This window comes from Bos javanicus, chromosome 7, assembly GCF_032452875.1.
Source record: "Bos javanicus breed banteng chromosome 7, ARS-OSU_banteng_1.0, whole genome shotgun sequence".
In the NCBI taxonomy this organism is placed as follows: Eukaryota; Metazoa; Chordata; class Mammalia; order Artiodactyla; family Bovidae; genus Bos; species Bos javanicus.
In genome coordinates, this window is record NC_083874.1 from 34,919,945 (window position 1) to 34,942,901 (window position 22,957).

At 38.5% G+C, this 22,957-nt stretch overlaps 1 long non-coding RNA gene and 1 pseudogene across 6 annotated transcripts in view; one reads left to right on the plus strand and one right to left on the minus strand.

The window, feature by feature from the left end:
* The window catches only part of LOC133251040 (uncharacterized), a 911,217-nt gene that overhangs the window by 118,693 nt on the left and 769,567 nt on the right, over nucleotides 1-22,957 (plus strand). The gene's annotated exons all lie outside the window — the stretch shown is intronic.
* On the minus strand, nucleotides 4,676-5,616 carry LOC133251039 (RBPJ-interacting and tubulin-associated protein 1-like; annotated as a pseudogene).

The window sequence follows — 22,957 nt, forward strand, 5'->3', positions numbered from 1 at the left end:
TGCACTTCCTTCCGCTTGCTCACCTGCTTTGTTCCTGTCCTGCCTTTTGTCTGTCCTTGTCCTGTACAGGCTGATTCTTTGATAGCCATCAAACACTGGGAGGGATAATCCACTTAAACTCATCCCCAATAATTAGTACAATGTTTTAGACCTACTAGATATTAAAAAAAATTGTTACACCAAACAAAATGCTATAATCCTATCACAGTGAAGGCTGAAAAAAAAGTGTTCAGATCCTATTGGGGATATTACATTAATATATATAAAACTGAGAAATGATGTTGACTTGGTTTATAATGGTATTCTCTGTAATAATATTGACTTTTATAATGGGAATGGGTCTTTGCTATGAACCCTGAATTGCCAAGCCAATCTATTCTAATTTATGTAAATAATAGTATTATTAAAATCATGATAAATATTCCCTTTCCCTCTTAAATACAGGTTAATGAGAGTGGAAGTGCCTTCATCAGGGACAAGAAATAAATAAAGTGAAGTCTATTTAATTTAACTTTTTGTTTGTTTGAATCAGATACTTTTGTAAATTTTCCAAGCTTTAACTTTTATTTCTCCAGTTTTAGCTTAATCTATTAAAATAAATAAACTAAAAGTAGTGTTGATATAAAAAAAGAATAATTTCATTTGGTAGATCTTATTTTACTCACTTTTTTGGTGATTCATAAAGTATTTATCTTTCTGTGGCTAAAACAAAGTGTTGTTTTTCTGAGCTTTGATCCAGAAATGCAAATAAAGCACATAAAATGAGCACCAACACACACATATCTTCTTTTCTGTTACATATTATTACAAAATATTTAAAATTCTTTTCTATTATCAGTTATTACATGATACTAAATTTAGTTCCTGTGCTATAGGTCCCTGTTGTTTATTTATTTTAAATATAGTAGTGTATATATGTTAATCCCAGATTCCTAATTTATCCCAGGACCTCCTTTCCCCTCTCGTAACTATAAATTTGTTTTCTACGTCCATGAGTTTATTTCTGTTTCATAAACAAATTTATTTGTATCATTTTTTTAGATCACATATATAAATGATAATGATATTTGTCTTTCTCAGTCCAACCAAATTTTGGCATTCTTAATTCCGTCTTGGGACTTGGTTACCAGGCAGGCTTTTTTACTTCCCATCAAGAATATCATCTACAACTCTTCACTGAAAAAGAAAACATTGTTGATGGAAGAAGAATCTTCTTAGGAAACTGAATCTCCTTTTTAGTTCCAGAAATGGCTAACCACTTACTGAGAAAACTTGAACTAAAGAAAATATATTGAGAACACTGACAGTTCAGTGAGGATTGTTATTCTAACAGAAAAATATTTGACCTCTAGGCAAGGGCTTTGACCCCGTGCCCTTTCCCCCAAACAGGCTGTCTGACTGTCAGGCACTCAGATAACTTTTCCATCCTGTGACAGCTTGTGCTCTGGAAGTGACAGTCTGTCTGCAGTGGGACAACATGTGGCTGCTTGGTGGAGTGTAGCAGGGGGGATGTCTTTGTTTTTCTAAGGCTCTCTACTATGTGACTAGTTCAGTTAATAGTGACAGTCATGTATATCCAGTCACTTCTCAGGGAACGGACTATTCACGAAACATGTTTCTGTTCAGATCAGCTGTGTTAATGGCAAGTGGAGTATTCTTCAATTTTAGTTATTCTCAAATTCCTTCTTCTCACAAGGTTACCTTGTGCAGGGCACTTGGGTGAGTAGCATTTCCATCTCCTTTCCTCACATGTTGAAGCCCTAAGAGGTCTTCTTAATCAAGCACGGGTGAGAAAAGTAAAGGGGAGTAGCTGAAAGAAAGATCCATTTTCATGGCCTGTAGGCTGTTGATTTCATTTTCGGACAGAAGTATACCACCATTCTCACGTCTTTGGATCCTTGACTTCTTCAGGAAATCATTTTGCCTGGAATCATTATCCTTCTCAATATAATTTAGTTGCGTGATTGTTTTGTGCAAACCACACTGTCAGTTCTATCCTGAATTTTTCAATTTTTACTGGCGCCATCCTCAGGAAGCTCACACTGCAGCTAGCCGGTCAGGCTGCCCTGCGATCGTGCGGTTCAGTTCAGTTCAGTGCAGTGCAGATTGTGCGGTACAGCACAGTAAAGGACAGAACGTTTGAGACCGGAAACTTCCTTCCTGGGGTGGTGCGGCCACATATTTCCTATTTATTCCTGAAGAAGATTAACTCTGAAATTCCTCAGCATTAACAAACAAGCTGCTGCTGCTACTGCTAAGTCACTTTAGTCGTGTCCGACTCTGTGCGACCCCATAGACGGCAGCCCACCAGGCTCCCCCGTCCCTGGGATTCTCCAGGCAAGAACACTAGAGTGGGTTGCCATTTCCTTCTCCAATGCATGAAAGTGAAAAGTGAAAGTCAAGTCTCTCAGTTGTGTCTGACTCTTAGCGACCCCATGGACTGCAGCCTTCCAGACTCCTCCATCCATGGGATTTTCCAGGCAAGAGTACTGGAGTGGGGTGCCATTGCCTTCTCCGTAACAAACAAGAGGAGCTACCAAATGGTCTCTAACAGGTCCTCCAAATCGACAGTTGACTGATGTCAGGTGACCTTTTTATCAGAGGGCTTCTTATGATCATGAGAGTATTAGGCCTTCCCTTTAGGCCCTGGTGTTGGGTTATTTCTTTGTATCTGATTTTGATTTTGCCTCATTCTATAGGGATTGTTTCTGGTCTGTACAACATTCTTCAAAGGACACATTCATAAAGGCCGTTTTCCAGTTGAGTCTAGAGACACTAACTTCCAGGCATGATACTTGTGACGCTCTATCAAGTTCCAATGTGTCATATTACTCAGAATGGTCCACTCATAAATAGGCTGGGTTCAAAACACAGACCCTTGTTTTTGTTTTTGTTTTTTTAAATAAGCTAAGCCTCTCCGAGGTTTCAGGCTGTTTTCAAGTGTTTGTCCATTGACTCTATTTTTTTCTCCTAGAGAATGGACTTACTTTCCTAGTCTCTGCTTTGGATAGGAAAACAACAATAACAAATTGATGAGAATGCTTTGTTTGTAAAGGGAAGGTGGGGGGCAGAGAGAAGGCAAAGGATGTGTGTGGGTGTGTTTGTGTGCACATGGGGAACTCCAGGGAGGAATAGCATTTGTGAGATGTTTTCCTGGAGGAGCAGTTTCGAATTTGTTTTGGTGTAAATTGAGCCAGAAGTTTGAAAATAAGAAGCGACTTCATAAACGTTTGCTCTGTGTCACCACCTTGTTAAATCCATGCAGCATTTGAACCAATTTTGTTTTTCTAATTCCATTGTACACTTGGGGAAGCAGAAGGTGTTTTGCAGAATCTGGCGTTATGCAGAATCTGGCGTTTGGTTATTTGGAGAAGGCTGCTTTACCCACTAGGTCACAGTAAATGACTACAGATGCTAAGGGTATGTTGACGGTGTCAGGAGTGAAATCTTTGCCACACAGATTGTGAAAAATTGAAGGAGGGTGGGAAATAACTTATTTTGCTAACAATCTATTTCCCATCTGTAGTTTGTATCTGCTGAAGCTGGAAGTCCTTGCCTCCCCTCCTCAAAGTCTGTCTCTTTTCTTTGACAGACGTGCTATCCTTGAAGCTTTCAGTTCACGTGTATGTTAATAACAGCAACCTTTAGAGCACATCGGGGATTAATTTAATTTTTTGGTATATATTTTTACTACAGTTTCAAGATGCTGGAATGTAGATATAGTTCGTGTTAAAAAAAAAAAAAAAAGGTTTAGACAGGTTGATTCATTTAACTACCCAACGGGATATGATTATTTTTTCTAAAATTAAATTCCAAAGAAGAAAATCTAACAACTTCATCCACATACATAAGCACACACTATATAAATAAATGTATATATACATATATATATATATACACACACACACACACACACACACATGCACACACAATGCGGTAGTGACGTCTTGACCAGGGAAGAAATGTTTTCTTAAATGGAAATTGATTGGGGTTTAATTAATATATAAAAGCATGTCTTACTTTGGTCTGTTTTTCCTTTGGATCAACTATGATGCATTAAATATATTTAATGCATCATAGTTGTATTATGATATTTCTTTTTTGTTTGTTTTGATGAGCTACTGATATATTTAATATATGAAAATAAATACATGACTTTTACACTTTTTAAACGTCCATCCACGTATCACCCAGATTCTTGTGTACCCCACTGGTCTGCACATGGTGCCTGGGAAAATTCCTGAGGCCTTCAGACTCAGCTGGAAACTTATCCTGGGCAGGAGCTTGGCTTTAAAGGAGGGAGGAGGAACCCTCCAGGTTGGCAATCATACCATTTATTCACACTTGGAGGTAAGACAGTGTTGATGGAGGAGGTGGGAGGACCTTCCTGGGGGACTCCCTCTGGGTTGGCACTGATACACCATGTAGCTATGACAGGACTGGCAATAGGGATGTGGAGGGTTGATCCTCCAATCCTTATCAGTGTGAAAAGTGGGGAGCAACTGGAGATGGTCAGAGGGGGGCACTGCCCACCCTTGCTCTCTGTCTTCAGCAGTGCTCCATAAATGCCTGGTGATCTTCCCCAAGGCTCGCCTACCAGCTCCATCCTCTGAAATTCTGCCCCTGGTTGTGACCCCATGGGGTCACAGAAAATGTACAGAAAGGACCAAGAAACTCATTTCCAAGGGCGCTTTGCTTGCTGGGTGGCTCCACCCTGTGGGGGTGGGGGGCATAGCTGGCACTGGAACACTGACTGAAGGAGTGCTGGGAGTCGCCAGGGGTCTCTGGCGGGTGATCCCTGAAGGGGCAGGCCTGGGATCTTGAGGCCCATTTGTGCAGGGGATACTGGCGGGTGGTGACCTGTGCCAGGGACATTAAGATGGGTGAGGGAGTGGGAATGCTCCTGCCTCAGAGGGCGAGGGGTGTCTAACCCATTCACAGACAGCCTCCAGGAGCTGGCTACCACCCTGCACTCTGTCTTGGAGGGACCAGCTGGGTGAACGGCTCACACTGGAGGCTCCTTGGGGTAGGGTGAATGGCTGCCCCTAGGGATAACTGGGGTTGTCCAGAAGAGGGCATGGAGCTTTGCAGTGTCTCCCCTCACCATCCACTTGGCCTCCCAGCTGGTGCTCTCTGGTCATGAGCCGAAGAGAGACTCATCGCAGTAAGAAGGGGTCTGCCTGATCAGTCTGTATTTGTTCTTCCTTGGTGTGAGGGTTGGGGTGCTGCCACTGGAGGAGGTGTATTCACAGCTCCCCTTGGCCCTGATGCCTGTGACACCCTGTCCCCACTCCTCTGGTTCTGTTGGCCTTCTTGCTCCAGGATGTGTCTAAGTCTGGTGGTATGGGCCGGGTGCCTGCAGGGCTGCCAAACAAAGTCTCTTCCACATGTGACGGCCTAACCTTGATCTGGTAGCTGCCCGCGCAGCGGTGCTGAATGTGGAGGGCCTGCATCTGGCTGATGGCCAGCTCCACTGGGGTCTTCATGCCACCTGTGGTCCTGAGTGACACAGGGGTGCTCTGCCTGCCAGGTCCTGCCTAAAGGGCTCCCTCCTGCAAAGAGATCTACAAGCATTGTCTCATTTCATCCTCTCAACAGTCCTGTGAGGTAGCTTCCATTATGTCCATTCTACAGATGATAAAATTGAGGCTTCAAAGGGTGAAGTCACAAGTGTCAGTCACACCTGAGCATCTTGGCTCACTGACGTTAGTGCAACCCTCGGTGTCCCCTGCTCCCAGGCCTGGACTCCTTTGCAGGGGTGCTTGGGCACCGGTGGCGCACGCTGTACATCCACATCCCCAGCTCTGAACTCGAGGAGCCTGTGACTCCCGGAAGTTCAGGCCACCCTCGGCCCCAGCTCCTCGAGGACTGACTCAGCACTGGCATCTGGGCCCTAGTGACCTAAACAGATATTTCTATAACTTTGTTCTTACTGAGCCTTTATTTTTCAATGATTGGACCCTCCAGATTCTAATGGAAATTAAGAAGTTATTAATATGTTGAGAGTGTGCAGGTGTATTTTATTTTAGCTGTTGGTTTGTAGCTGCTACAGTTAGGAAACCTCTTTGTCTTTCTTTTTTTCTTCCTTTTTTTTTAGGCCTCATGGGAACTCCATTTCAATGCTGAATATGTAGGTAGAGTTATAAATTATATGTGTTGTAGATATGCTAATAACAAGTCAGTCTTTTCTTATGGCCTTTCCGAGAAATCATTCTGGAGAAGAGGCAGCAGAAAGTCTGTCTTGCTGTTTTCGAGCTCACAGAGAGTGACTGATACTCAGGAAAAAATGAAAATGTTTAATTTTTATATTTCCACCTCAGTTTGAATGCAGATGAAAGTTGCATTTTTATTTATGGCTTGAAGGATAGCAAGGCCTGATAAGAAATCATAAAGAAAGATGGAAACCTCAATAGCAAATTTCATGCTGAAAATCTCATCATTTGTCACATATCAGTGACTAAAAAAAAAAAAAATAGAGAGGAACCTTGATTTGTGCCACACTCCAAACTTTAGACATAGCTGAAATTGCCCTGTGCCTTAGGCCATTCAAAGAGCATATGCAAAGGCCTGTGTTCTCTGGTTGAGCCATTGTCCTGTGTACACCGTGGAAATCTAGAAGTCATTCTGTGGGAGAGTTAACTTTCCAAATAGCTTCCCTCTTTTTTCCTGACACATCGCAGTCTTAAAAGTGTCAGTGTTGTCACAATCTTTATAAGACATAGACAAGCAGAGACTTTGATCAGACTGTTGCAGTAGGGAGATTGGTCTCATCTTAGAAATCTGCAAGCATGTCAAAAATCATATAGAAAAAGGTATGAAAAAGGTACCTGTTGCAAAGATTTTTCCCTCATACCCTGTGCCTCTGGCCGTATGAAGATCCATGCTTTTTACAGAAAGACAAGAGGTCAAAAAGATAGCTAAGGATATTGAATTAGTGCATTTGGTAGTGTGGAGGTGTAGAGGGCAAGAGGCCTCAAGATTTCTCATGGTCACCTAATTTCATTAATACCCTGTAAAATTAACTCAATTTTGAGGAGCTAGACTCCATGAAGTAGGGACTTTTATACTATGCATTTCATTTTAATTGAGAGACAGTGTCTAAAATAGACATTGGAATCAGATGACCCAGGGTTTTTATCTCAGTCCTATCTTTTATTAGCTGGGAGATATTGAACAAATGGTCCAGTCTCTTTGAACCCTGCCTTCTTTGATTTATAAATCAGGAATGGTTATCAAAAGATCCTAATGAGATGGTGCAAGTCAATATAAACATGGAACTTGTGTAAAAATGTTAGATATAATTAATAATGAGTAGTTTCCAATCTTTTTTAGAAGCATCACTTACTTGCAAGTTAATTAAAAACCAATTAGCTATAATATGTTAGTGGAAAAAAAAGTGAACAGGGAGTGGCAAAGCAGACTTCTAAAAGATTGGGACAATTATGTAAATAGCCTGAATTTATTGATTTAATGCTAATTATTTTTAGCTTGAGTGAGTTTGTCAGACGTATAATGGTTATATTAATATATCTTTGCTAGTTGGATTGGCTTAATTTTCCATGTAATTTTCAAGGCAGCATTGAACAGACAATAGCTATCATATGGGTTATTAGAGAACATTGCAGTTACTTTACACTAAAGAGTTGTCATTTTGGGCAATGATTTCAGAGAGAAGTGTAGCAATAAAAGCACTGTTAGATTTATATTTATCCATTCCATTGGAAGAGCTTCAAAAAAAAAAAAAAAGAAAATACACATCAACAACTCTAATGAAGTCAGTTTTATTTCAGTGATTTACACATAAAACTTTCATTCTTAAAATAGAATGATATAGGCTTATCCCACTGAAGAAGACTCTTGAAACTCCCTTGGTTAGAAATGGAAGATCCAGTCATTATCTATAAGGCTAGTGACCCAAATATTTTTGATCAGTATTCACAGGAACTAGTGATCAAAATTCATTACTTGAATATGTGAGTTTTTAATACAACCTCTGGAAATCCCTGGGTTTCAGGGAAGCATTTGTGACCCAGGAGAAATAAGAAGTTCAAGTGAACTATTTCTGTGACTATTTATAAGGGGAATTTTTAAAGAAGCCCACAGAAGGCTACAATTCAGCATGAGACACCAAGGAAGAGCACCCAGGAAATTGCTCTGATGACCTCCGAGATGCTGTGTTTACCTTTCTGCGGCTCCCACTTACATGCAATGGCGTGTGGCTGCATGCTGTCGGATGAGGCGAAAGGAACATTCCTTAAGCTCACAATCACAGAGTGCTAGAAATCTGAGGGCTTTTAACATCATTTGGTTTAAACTTCTCTTTTGGTGGAGGAGGTGAATGAGGTTGAAGTACTTTGAATTCCACAAATACTTATTGCCCTAAGGAAACAGATGAGGGTAATTAACAATTATTATGTACTTTGTATTTTTTTCAGTATATCCTATACCACAAAGCTATATTTAGGTATTATATCTATTTCACATATGAGAACACTGATGTTCAATAAGGGTAAGAAATTTATATAAAGTTCACCAGCTAATAATTTTGGGATTTGAACCCAGAATGACCTTACCTTTGCACTATGTGAGCCTGTCTCCTCAGGACCAGAATTCATTGTGATGAAGAAATCCACTTTGACTTTAAAGTATTGATTTCTTTTTCTTTTTATACTATGACTTGCTGTGAAAGCATTGAATCTGAGTAGATAAAGTGGAAGATATAGTCCAAAAAGGGAGACAGGAATACAAAAATTCTATGATGCTGAAGTACTATCAGTGCTAGGATGAAGTAACTGGTAAGTGGATGAATGTAATAAAGCAGAGCAAGGAAAGTAAACTCACTGCTTTGGGAGCTATGTAAAGACCTGAGAGCCTAGAAAATTAAGCTATACCTTTACTGGAAGATTCAGAAAACTGGAGTATGCAAAATTCTAAAGATGTGAGAAGCACATAGAGCTGTAACTCAAGAGTTACTGATGGATAGTATCTTTCAGCTGTTCAGTTCAGTCTCTCAGTCGTGTCCGACTCTTTGCGACCCCATGAATCGCAGCATGCAAGGCCCCCCTGTCCATCACCACCTCCTGGAGATCACCCAGACTCATGTCCATTGAGTCAGTGATGCCATCCAGCCATCTCATCCTCTGTCATCCCCTTCTCCTCTTGCCCTCAATCTTTCCCAGCATCAGAGTCTTTTCAAATGAGTCAACTCTCCGCATCAGGTGGCCAAAGTATTGGAGTTTCAGCTTCAACATCAGTCCTTCCAATGAATACCCAGGCCTGATCTCCTTTAGGATGGACTGGTTGGATCTCCTTGCAGTCCAAGGGACTCTCAAGAGTCTTCTCCAACACCATAGTTCAAAAACATCAATTGTTTGGTGCTTCATCATTCTTTCAGCTGAGGACTCCAAAAAAGAGTTAATTGACACACCTACCCAGGTTGTGAACTGTTTCATGGAGATATAAATCTTAGATTCATTGGAACCACTAGTTGTTTAACTCCAGCTGAGTTTGAAGGAACAAAATAAAACATTTGTTTCCAAAACTGTGTTCCAAAGGAAACTTCACTAAGAAGGGAAGAAAGACTTTGTGCTAAAATAAGCTTAGGCAATACCACAAATTAATTTTTTGCTCTTGGACAGTTTCAGAAAAGAAACCTGATAGACTTTGTTTAGCCCAGAATTTTCCAAAGAGATTTGACTATGGAACACTTTTTTGGTAATGTGTATTACTGTATGGAACAAAGTGTATCAACATGCAGTTCTTGAATACCTAGTGATATTTTTTGGCCTGTCAACTTATTTGAAAAGAGAAAAAATTAAAGACCCAAAATCCTGAAATAAAATACTAGGACACAGAATCCAGCACATTAAAAGAATCATACACCATGATCAAGTGGAGTTTATTACAGGGATGCAAGTATTCTTCAATATACCCAAATCAATCAATGTGATATACCATATAAACAAATTGAAAGATACAGATCATATGATAATTTCGATGCAGAGAAAGGTTTTGACAAAATTTAATACCCATTTATGATAAAACCTGTCCAGAAAATGGGCACAGAAGGAACATACCTCAGCATAATAAAGGCCATATATTGTGAGCGACAGTAAACATTGTTCTCAATGGTGAAAAGCTGAAAGCATATCCTCTCAGATCAGGAATAACAAAGGTGTCACTCTTGCCATTACTATTCAGTATAGTTTTGGAAGTCCTAGCCACAGCAATCAGAGAAGAAAAAGAAATGGAATCCAGATAAGAAAAAAAGAAGTAAAACTCTCACTGTTTGCAGATGACATGATACTATACACAGAAAGCCCTAAAGATGCCACTGGAAAATGACTAGAGCTAATCAATGAATTTAGTAAGGTTGCAGGATATAGAATTAATATACAGAAATCCCTGGCATTCCTATACACTAACAAGAACAATCATAAAGAGAAATTAGGGAAGTAATTCCATTCAGCATTGTAACAGAAAAAATAAAATACCCAGGTATAAACCTACCTAAGGAGACAAAAGACCTAAATACAGCAAACCATAAGACAGTGGTGAGAGAAAGATGACACAACAAATGTAGAGATATATCATGTTCTTGGATTGGAAGAATCAAGATTGTGAAAATGACGAATGACAGTACTATCCCAAGCAACCTAGAAATTCAAAGCAATCTGTATAAAATTACCAATGGCATTTTCCACAGAACTGAAACAAACAAACAAACAAACAAAAAAATCACAATTGGTATGAAAACACGAAAGGCCCCAAATAGCCAAAGCAATCTTGAGAAAGAAAAATGGAGCTGGAAGACTTCAGACTATATCACAAAGCTACAATTATCAAGACAGCATGGTTATGGCACAAAAACAGAAGTATATAAAAATGGAACAATATAGAATACCAAGAGATAAACACATGAACATATGGGGACCTTATCTTTGACAAATTAGACAAGAATTTTATGTTCTTGGTGAATGGAGAAAAGATAGCCTCTTCAATAAATGGTGCTGGGAAAACTGGACGCTATGTGTAAAAGAATGAAATTAAAACACTTCCTAACACTAAACACAAAAATAAACTCAGAATGGATGAAAGACCTAAATGTAAGGCCAGAAACTATAAAACTCTTGGATGAAAATGTAGGAAAACAATTTTTGACATAAATCACAGCAATATCCTTTTTTACCCACCTCCTAGAGTAATGGAAATAAAAATAAACAAGTGGGGCCTAATTAAAATTAAAAACTTTTGCACAGAAGGCTATAAGCAAGATGAAAAGACAACCCTTAGGATGGGAGAAATTATTCCAAATGGAACAACTGACAAAGGATTAGTCTCCAAAATATATAAGCAACTTATGTAGCTAAATATCAGAAAAACAACTCAATCAAAAGTGGAAGGAAGACCTAAACAGACATTTCTTCAAAGAAGATATTTAGATGGCCAACAAACACATGACTCATTATTAGAGAAATTCAAATCAAAACTACAATGAGGTATCACCTCACATGAATCAGAATGGCCATAATAAAAAAAATCTATAAATAAGTAATGCTGGAGAGATTGTGGAGAAAAGGGAACCCTCTTGCACTGTTGGTAGAAATGTAAATTGATGCAGCCACTATGGAGAACAGTGTGGAGATTCCTTAAAAACTAGGAATAAAACTACCATATGACCCAGAAATCCCACTACTAAGCATATACCTTGAGGAAACCATAACTGAAAAGACACAAGTACCCCAATGTTCATAGCAGCACTATTTACAATAACTGGGACATGAAAGCAACCTGGATGTCTGTCAACAGATGAGTGGATAAGGAAGATGTGTGTATATATAATTTTACTTAGCAATAAAAAGGAACACTTTTGAGTCAGTTCTAGTGAGGTGGATGAATTTAGGGCCCGTTATACAGAATGGGGACTTCCCTGGTTGCTCAGTTGGTAAAGAATCTGCCTGCAATGCCAGAAATGCCAGTTTGATCCCTGGGTCAGAAAGATCCCCTGGAAAAGAGATAGGTTACCCACTTGAGTATTCATGGGCTTCCCTGGTGGCTCAGGTGGTTAAGAACCCAGGTATTCCACCTATAGTGTGAGAGAAGTGGGTTCAATCCCTGGGTTGGAAAGATCCTCTGGAGGAAGGCATGGCAACCCACAGTATTCTTGCCTGGAGAATCCCCATGAACAGAGGAGTCTGGCTGGCTATAGTCCATGGGGTCACAAAGAGTCAGACAGCACTGAGTGGCTAAACACAGCACAGCATACAGAGTGAAGTAAGAAAGAGAAAAACAGATTTCATGTATTAACATATATATATGTATATATATATGGAATCTAGAAAAATGATACTGATGACCCTATTTTCAGGGCAGGAATAGAGATGCAGACATAGAGAACAGACTTTGGACATAGTGGGTAAGGAAAGAGTGGGATGAATTGAGAGTAGCATTGGAACATATACGTTACCACATGTAAAAGAGATAGCTAATGGAAAGTTTCTGTATAATACAGGGAGCTCCACCCAGTGCTCTGACAACTTAGAGGGATAGGATGGAGTGGGGATAGTGGTGGAGAAATTTAAGAGGAAGAGGATATATATATATATATATATATATATATTTATACTTATGGCTGATTCACATTGTTGTATGGCAGAATCCAGGCACAATAATGTAAAATAATTATCCTCCAATTAGAAATAAATTCAAAAAAGGCATAATTTTGTTTATATATATTCCACTGTTTTTGAATAGAAGGTTAATTATTAGATTTTCAGAAATTTCAGTATTTTTTTTTAACAGCCTCATAATGTGCTACGTGCACATAAATTGATCAGTTCATCTTGGGGTTAAGTATTTGTACATCATTTACTTATTGCTTAAAGTTGAGTTCAGGTTTTATTTTTACAGTTGTGCATTTGAGCTCCAATTCATGAAAAATTGATTAAAATGTTTTACAAAAGCATAAAAGCCATAATAAAATTATAAGTAAATATATCCTCTCAAAATCATGTGGATATAGAAATACATCTATATGTTCTCAAAAAATTAATCAAATGCAGTAAGTTCACATATACAGCCAAAAGAAGAAATTGCAGGTAACAGATATAGGTTTGGCTGAAATGTTCTTTCATGTTTTTTTCCATAAGATGAGATGGAAAAACCTGAACAAACTTTTTGGTCAACCAAATACAATGAACATTTAGATGGATATGTGGGAATGTGATTTTATAGGATCTGCAACATACTTATTTCTATAATTCTATCAAATATTGACAAGATGCCAAATTATCGTGATCCTGTCTTCAAAGTATTGGTAAATCAGTCAAACCAGATTCTTCTAGGACAAGAATAAAACTAAAATTATGTTTATTCAGAGAACTGCTGAGGTCTCCAAGGTGTCAGAGCACAATGATCACAATTTTGGAAGCAAGAAAAGGAAGCAAAAGGAAATTGATGAAACTGGAAACCTGAAACTCCAAGTTTGGGGGAGCTTAACAAAAGTTTACATAAGAAATTATTAACTCGTTATTCAGTTGAAGAAGATAGTAAATTTACTGTGCAATACTTTAATTGAAGTGTAGTTGCTTTACAATATTGTGCTAGTTCCAGATGTGTAATGTACTGATTCAGTATTTTGCAGATTGTTTTCCTATTACAGATTATTACAGGATACTGGGCATAATACCCTGTGTTACACAGTAAAGCCTTGTTGCTTCTCAGTTTTATATATAATACTTTGTTAATTCCATACCCCTAATTTGTCCCTCCTCCTTCTTTCTCCCTTTTGGTAACCACAGGTTTGTTTTCTATGAGTCTGTTTCTGTTGTGTGTTTACACTCATTTGTATTATTTTTTTAGATTCTACATTTATATGTGGAATATGAGATCATATAATAGTATTTGTCTTACTCTGTCTGACATTTTACCAAGCTTAATATTCTCTAGGTCCATTCACATTGCTGGAAATGACAGTATTTCATTCTTTTTTTAAGGCTGAGTAATAATCCACTGTAACACATAGTGTATGTATGTGTGTGTCTGTGTGTGTGTGTATCATTTCTTTTTAATCCAGTCATATGTTGACAAGCACCTGGTTACTTTCATGTCTTGGTTATTGTAAATAGTGTTGCTATGAATATTAGGTTGGGTATATATTTTTGAATTAGTTTCTTTTCTGCATATATACCCAGGAGTGGAATTGCTGGATCATATGGTAGGCTATTTTAAAAATTTTAATGAACCTCTACTGTGAGATTTTTTGTTGTTGTTGTTACTGTATTGTTCTCCCTACCTAAAAAAAAAAGGCTTGAGTCCTAATATTGGGGGTAAGATTATAAACCAGTATAAGCTGGATTTAGAAAATGCAGAGAAACCAGAGATCAAATTGCCAACATCTGTTAGATCATAGAAAAGGCAAGAAAGTTCCAGAAAAACATCTACTTCTATTTTATTGACTAAGCCAAAGCCTTTGACTATGTGGATCACAAACTGTGGAAAATTCTTAAAGAGATAGAAATATCATATCACCTTACCTGCCTCCTGAGAAATCTGTATGTAGGTCAAAGAAGCAACAGTTAGAACTGGACATGGAACAATGGACTGGTTCCAAATTGGGAAAGGAGTATGTCAAGGCTGTATATTGTCACCTGCCTATTTAATTTATATGCAGAGTATATCATGTGAAATGCCAGGCTGGTTGAAGCACAAACTGGAATCAAGATTGCTGGGAGAAATATCAATAACCTCAGATAAGCAGATGACACCACCCTTATGGCAGAAAGAGAAGAACTAAAGAGCCTCTTGATGACAGTGAAAGAGGAGAGTGAAAAAGCTGACTTAAAACTCAACATGCAAAAAATGAAGATCATGGCATTCAGTCCCATCTTTTAATGACAAATAGATGGGGTAACACTGGAAACAGGGACAGACTATTTTCTTGGGCTCCAAGATCACTGCAGATGGTGACTGCAGCCATGAAATAAAAAGATGTTTGCTCCTTGGAAGAAAAGCTATGACCAACCTAGAAAGCTTATTAAAAAGCAGAGACATTACTTGACCAACAAAGGTCCATCTAGTCAAAGCTATGGTTTTTCCAGTAGTCATGTATGGATGTGACAGTTGGACTATAAAGAAAGCTGAGTGCTGAAGAATTGATGCTTTTGAACTGTGGTGTTGGAGAAGACCCTTGAGAGTCCCTTGGACTACAAGGAGTTCCAAACAGTCAATCCTAAAAGAAATCAACTCTGAATATTCATTCATTGAATATTCACAGTCCTTCAATGAATGTTCAGCTGAAGCTGAAGCTCCAATACTTTGGCCACCTGATGCGAAGAACTGACTCATTGGAAAAGACCCTGATGTTGGAAAAGACTGAAGGCAGGAGGACAAGGGGATTACAGAGGATGAGATGGTTGGATGGCGTCACCTATTCGATGGATGTGAGTTTGAGCAAGCTCTGTGAATTGATGATGGACAGGGAAGCCTGGTGTGCTGCAGTCTGTGGGATCACAGAGTCAGACATGACTGTGCAACTGAAATGAAATGCGTGGATAATTCATGTTGAGAATGAAATTTGAAAATTTATAATTTTAAAATCAAATAACACTATTGGATGTTGCTTAACACAAGGGTATGTGATTTAGAAAGGTTCTTATTATCATGTACTTACTAAATACAAAGCAATTTCAACACTTACCCACCAGTGATGGGCTGAACAAGAATACACATCTGGTAAATACACAGTGAGTTTTTGAGTGGAAAGTACTCAGTGACTCTGTTTTGGTCATCATTAAATATAATGCCACAGAAAGATTTTTTTAAATTGTATTAATAAATGATTAAATATTTAAGCTATGCTGCAGAGTACTAAAAGTGTTCTGAGATTGGTATGGCAGAGTTTGTCATTTGTATAGGAAGGAATTGCATTCATGGCTAGGTAGAAGATTGCCTTGAACACCATAGAACAAATAGCTTTATCCACAGATAATGTCCGATTGGACACCTTTTCTTTCTCTTCATTCAATAATATTAAATAGTGAAAACTATGTATATGGTGACATTATTATCAGTGTTCATATTTCTTTTCAGTGTGTTGGAGAAGAAATGGACAGCCTCTATAGGATTGGTTTTTCACTGGAGTATTCTGGGTGTCAATGGGAAACAGGTTTTTGAAATGAAGATGATATAAATGATGATATATAAATGAAATGAAGATGATATAAATTATTTCTTGTTGATATTGATCACACCGATAATTTCAATTGCTTCTTCAAATGATGGATCTTAGTGATATGTTTGAATCTTGAAATTTAAACTTATTGCTTAAAAATGGAAATAGCATGATTTTATTTTTTAAATTAATGTATACCAAGATTTAAAATAAGACTAAATTATGGAATAAATGGCAGTTATTTTTTGGTATGTGGTGGTTTAGTTATGTTTCCTGTGTTTGTTTTTGCCAATTCTGACAACCCTACCCCAAAGAGGAAAGGTGTTTGGATGCCAAGCAGCCCCCAAATGACAAATGTCCATTAAAATGTTAAATGTGAAGATTCTAGTAAGATCAATACACAAAACTAGAATAGAATACAGCATGCCTAGTGCTGTAACAGAACTGTTTGTAAAGATTTGTAAGGGAATATCTGAGATTTTTTTTTCTGACTAAAAGAGGATTTTTTTTTTTCCTGACTAAAAGTTGGCTGGACATTTGGCCAAAGTTGTAGATTGGGATGAATTTTGAGCTGGGTCTTAAAATGAGTACAAGTTTGCCAAGTAAGAAAACAGAGGGATAAGGATTCACCAGCAGAGAGAATGACAGGGATCAAGGCACACAGTCATAAAGTGACAGTCATGAGTGTGTTAGGGTTTGCATGAAAAGTTTACATGTGTAAGTAGTGACTGGAAACAGGTCTGCACATAGAGCTAGGGGTAAAGTTGGGAAGGGTTTTATGTACTAGAAGAAACAGGGATCCTTTAGATACATTTAAATCAGCTGAGTTTTGAAAGCTTAACTATAGAACTACTATTCATGAATTTGATTATGGTTTTATATGTTTTTAAATCATCTTAAGACTCAAATAGAAAAAAAAAATACCTTAATTTGCTCAGTTATTATTCAAAGTGTGCTTGTTGGGTGGGAAGAGACTCGTGGTGTCTTGGTGAGGGTTTGAAAGCCTGGCATGGAAGCCAGGATGAGTGGTAAACCTGGTTGTGAATTACAATGTTGGATGTTGAAAACATGGTAGAAACTAGCAGTGCCTTTGGTGCAGTGCACTGAGATGGCAGTTCGGCTGCGTGAAAATGTATGTGAGACAAGAAAACCTCTGGGGTGACAAGCCAGTGAAGGCATTAGATGTGTTGCTACTTAATGAGGCTACGGGTGGATGTGTAATGACTCTCAAGACTTTCCTTTCAACAGCACCTTTACCCACTTTCCTTAAGCAACAGAGAAAAGCTGAACCCTTGAAATTAAATTATAGGTTTTATTCAAGAAGAAAGTATGTTGTAGAAGAAGGCATAGTAACTTTTACTACTTTGAGATTTTTTTATTCTGAGTACAGACTTCTCTGGACTTTTTGTTTTTTAATTTAAATTTATTTATTTTAATTAGAGGCTAATTACAATATTGTATTGGTTTTGCCATACATCAACATGAAGACTTCTCTGGACTTTGGTAAATATCTGTCTGGAGTTTTTCAGGGGAAATCATGAGGAGATTTTTGAATAGCTCCGCATGACGGGATAGATTCACTTGTCACCTAGTTGGTTTGTAGTTTGAAGACTTTAATCAAATAGAAGTGTAATGTCAAATTTGTTTTTTCATGGTTTAAAATAATTTTCATTATAATAGTTTTTGCTTCATTCACTTGTCATTTCGTTGGTTTTTAGATGTATCTCAAGCACTTTGAGTCATATCAAGCCTGAAGAGTTTGATGCATCAAATTAAGCACTTTCCTAACCTCTTTAAAAATTGTTTTACATGTTTTAAGTCTTTGGTGTATATATTTAATTTTTACCTCTGAGTATGTACACTATTGGAAAAAGAGAAGCCAGAGACAAAACAATGAATAGCATAATGTTTTAAAATGCTTTTTAAGAGAATTGCTCAGCAACTGTACTTGATTACTTATATATTTCATTATTTTGACATCTGCATCTGCCTCTCACATTAATGTGAGTAATGGAGAGTTTGTGTACAAAGCTTCTGAATAGGTCCTGTCATTACTCCTGTAATAGATTTTTGCCATTATGCTGTAGAAGATATATACACATATATTTACAAACATGCAATTCAAATATGCATTTTTGGAGTTCATATTTTATAAAGAACCAATAATTAGTATTTGAGCACAAGTAATGATCATAAGGGTTGCAAACAGTTTGATATGACTGAAGTGACTGAGCACACACACACAGTGGAAGAAAATATAAGCTAGAACTAATTTTGCTAAAGAGTATGAATATGCATTGAGATAAGGGAGAATTCAGTTCAGTTCAGTTCAGTCGCTCAGTCATGTCTGACTCTTTGCAACCCCATGAATATAAGCACGCCAGGCCTCCCTGTCCATCACCAACTCCTGGAGTTTACCCAAACTCATGTCCATCAAGTCGGCGATGCCATCCAGCCATCTCATTCTCTGTCGTCCACTTCTCCTCCTGCCCCCAATCCCTCCCAGCATCAGGGTCTTTTCCAATGAGTCAACTCTTCGCATGAGGGAGAATTAAATAGAAGTAAATGAAAAACTGAATACAGAAAGAGGAAGTACTGAGAGTATTTGGTCAATTTGATTGAGCTAAGTTTCTGGGAACATAGATTTTCTTCTAAAGGAATAACTCTACAAATATAAATAACTAGGGGAATTAGAGTCAGAGAAGGCAGTGGCACCCCACTCCAGTACTCTTGCCTGGAAAATCCCATGGAAAATGAAAATCCCATGAAAATCCCTGGTAGGCTGCAGTCCACGGGGTCGCTAAGGGTCGGACACGACTGAGCGACTTCACTTTCACTTTTCACTTTCATGCATTGGAGAAGGAAATGGCAACCCACTCCAGTGTTCTTGCCTGGAGAATCCCAGGGACAGGGGAGCCTGGTGGGCTGCCATCTATGGGGTCGCACAGAGTCGGACACAACTGAAGTGACTTAGCAGCAGCAGCAGCAGCAGGGGAATAGAGTACCACCATGAAGGTAACGGAGGAATGTCAGGAAATCGGTTTTGTCTTGGTAGGAAGAATAATAGCCGTTATATGGCCATAAAATGACTATTTTCTTTGAAAACATGAGTTCTAGCACTTCTCTATCAGTGGACTTCCCACCCCTAATCTCAGATCAATGCCACTCCTCCCCTCTCTAACCCCTGCCCTAAGCCTTCTGTACTCACACACATAAATAATAGTTCAACATAAATTTTATTATTCTGGAGATTTCAGGGTGTTTATATGTGTGTTTTTTCAATCTCTAATTCTTTCAGGGTTGATCTTGACCAAAGGATCCAACAGTTTTACTATTGATTGACATTTTATTAGAACTGAAACTCTATTTTTTAGATTCATTATGTATTCTTTAGTTTTCTCAATTATAATTTGCATAGCTGTTTTCATGAGACTCATTCAAATATACTGGAATTATAACCAGTATATTTTGTGTTTTGCTTTACATAAGACACTTTAGATTACAGGTACAAACGGTCTTATTTTTTCCTTCTTTTTTTGGAGGCTTGTGTGCTGTCCTAAGTTGCTTTAGTTGTGTCCACTCTTTGGGACCCCAGGGACTGTAGCCCACCAGGTTCCTCTGTCCATGGGATTCTCCAGGCAAGAATACTGGAATAGGTTGCCATTTCCTTCTCCAGGGGATCTTCCTGACCTAGGGATTAAACCAGCATCTCTTATGTCTCCTGCATTGACAGGCAGATTCTTTACCACTGTGTTACCTGGGAAGCCCCAGCCAGAGCATAACTGTCTTTTACTAACTGTTACACTTATACTGGGGAAATTGTTCAGCTACACGTAAAAGAATGAAACTAGAACATCTTCTAATGCCATACGTGCATGTTCAGTTGCTCAGCTGTGTCCAGCTCTCTGTAACCCTATGGGCTGTAGCCCACCAGGCTTCTCTGTCCATGGGATTTCCCAGGCAAGAATACTAGAGTGGGTTTCCATGCCCTCCTCCAGGGGATCCTCTCAACCCAGGGATTAAACCCGAATCTCTTACGTCTCCTGCATTGGCAGGAGGGTTCTTTACCACTAGTGCCGCCTGGGAAGCCCAAAGTGAAAGTGTCTCAGTTGCGACTCTGAGACCCCATGGACTATATATTCCATGGAATTCTTCAGGCCAGAATACTGGAGTGGGTAGCTGTTCCCTTCTCCAGGTGATCTTCCCAACCTAGGGATGGAACCCAGGTCTCCCACATTGCAGGTGGATTCTTTACCAGCTGAGCTACTTGGGAAGCCCCATTATAGGAGGGATAAGTGTTAAATTTTAATATAAACTTTTTTAGGGTTAAAGTTAAAATTTATTTCCTTGTAAATTTCTAAAATCACTAATCTTTATTTCAAATGTTGGAGAAATAAGCCAATTTGGAGCTAGGAATTCCTATCGACTCTCACTCCATTTGGAGAAATACTTATGGTCACTCAAAACCATTGGTGTAGTTTAGATGCATAGCACTTCTCAAGTCATTTTTGTCCACCAGTTCTGTAACACATTCAGTAAATACTAGCATAGGCTTTTTCAATGTCACGACAATATTTAGGTGTTTGCACCCATTATATTATCAGTTTTCCATTTTTCATTATCTGGTACTTAACCCTATGGATCCTAAAATATGATTTTGTCTGCCCTTCAAGACTCTTTTCTCTACATTGAACTCATTTTATTGCCTTATCTCACAACTGATAATTTAAACCAGATATTCTTTTATATATTAAGAGAAAATATTAAGCAAAATATTAAGTATATTAAGCAAATAGCACTACCATGGACTAAGTTATTATGAAGGAGTTTGGATTGCACATTCTTAAAATTCTCTAGGACAGAAAATATTTACTGAGAATATGCCATGTCTCAGACTTTGCCAAGGTAATAGCAGTTTTAATGATAAGTAAGTCCAAATATTCCTGCTTTCTGAAGACATATAGTTAGGAAATAGAGTTAATACCATATGAGATTCAAATTTCAACTTTGTTAACTTAGTACTACACAGGCATGAGAATTTTATCATCTGTGATGTTCTCACTTTCTCTTTCCCTGTGGGCATATCAGTGTAATCAGCAGGAAGTGGTGTACATGGATTCAGAAGAAAGACTTTTCCAGGGGGTGTCTAGTGGGTGTGTATTACAACAGGAATTGTCCTATAATTTGCTCATTTCCCCCATTTTTTTTTTTGAACATGAATGTGAGAATAATCACTGTAAACATCACATCAGATCAGATCAGTCACTCAGTCGTGTCCGACTCTTTGCGACCCCATGAATTGCAGCACGCCAGGCCTCCCTGTCCATCACCAACTCCCAGAGTTCACTCAGATGGGACCGGATGCCATGATCTTCGTTTTCTGAATGTTGAGCTTTAAGCCAACTTTTTCACTCTCCACTTTCACTTTCATCAAGAGGCTCTTTAGTTCCTCTTCACTTTCTGCCATAAGGGTGGTGTCATCTGCATATCTGAGGTTATTGATATTTCTCCCGGCAATCTTGATTCCAGCTTGTGTTTCATCCAGTCCAGTGTTTCTCATGATGTACTCTGCATAGAAGTTAAATAAGCAGGGTGACAATATACAGCCTTGACGAACTCCTTACATCTTGATAAATTCTCTCAAAAGGAGAAACTCTTTCTTTAAGTGTCAAAGCAGGTGACAACTGAGTCTTACTGGCTTTATTTTGCTTCCTTAGATAAATTTATATCTGAATTTGTTTTGATTTTTTTTGTTACAAGTTTGTTTTAAACAGCAAGATGAACTCTCATTAGGACAGTCTCATTCCTATTTCCTAGATTTTTTTGTTTGTTTGTTTGTTTTTTCCCAACTACTATTTTATTTTTAAACTTTACATAATTGTATTAGTTTTGCCAAATATCAAAATGAATCCACCACAGGTATACATGTGTTCCCCATCCTGAACCCTCCTCCCTCCTCCCTCCCCATACCATCCCTCTGGGTCGTCCCAGCACGCTAGCCCCAAGCATCCAGTATCATGCATCGAACCTGGACTGGCAACTCGTTTCGTACATGATATTTTACATGTTTCAATGCCATTCTCCCAAATCTTCCCACCCTCTCCCTCTCCCACAGAGTAAGACTGTTCTATACATCAGTGTCTCCTTTGCTGTCTCGTACACAGGGTTATTGTTACCATCTTTCTAAATTCCATATATATGCATTAGTATACTGTATTGGTGTTTTTCTTTCTGGCTTACTTCAGTCTGTATAATAGGCTCCAGTTTCATCCACCTCATTAGAACTGATTCAAATGTATTCTTTTTAATGGCTGAGTAATACTCCATTGTGTATATGTACCACTGCTTTCTTATCCATTCACCTGCTGAATGACATCTAGGTTGCTTCCATGTCCTGGCTATTATAAACAGTGCTGTGATGAACATTGAGGTACACATGTCTCTTTCCCTTCTGGTTTCCTCAGTGTGTATGCCCAGCAGTGGGATTGCTGGATCATAAGGCAGTTCTATTTCCAGTTTTTTAAGGAATCTCCACACTGTTCTCCATAGTGGCTGTACTAGTTTGCATTCCCACCAACAGTGTAAGAGGGTTCCCTTTTCTCCACACCCTCTCCAGCATTTATTGCTTGTAGACTTTTGGATCGCAGCCATTCTGACAGGTGTGAAATGGTATCTCATAGTGGTTTTGATTTGCATTTCTCTGATAATGAGTGATGTTGAGCATCTTTTCATGTGTTTGTTAGCCATCTGTATGTCTTCTTTGGAGAAATGTCTATTTAGTTCTTT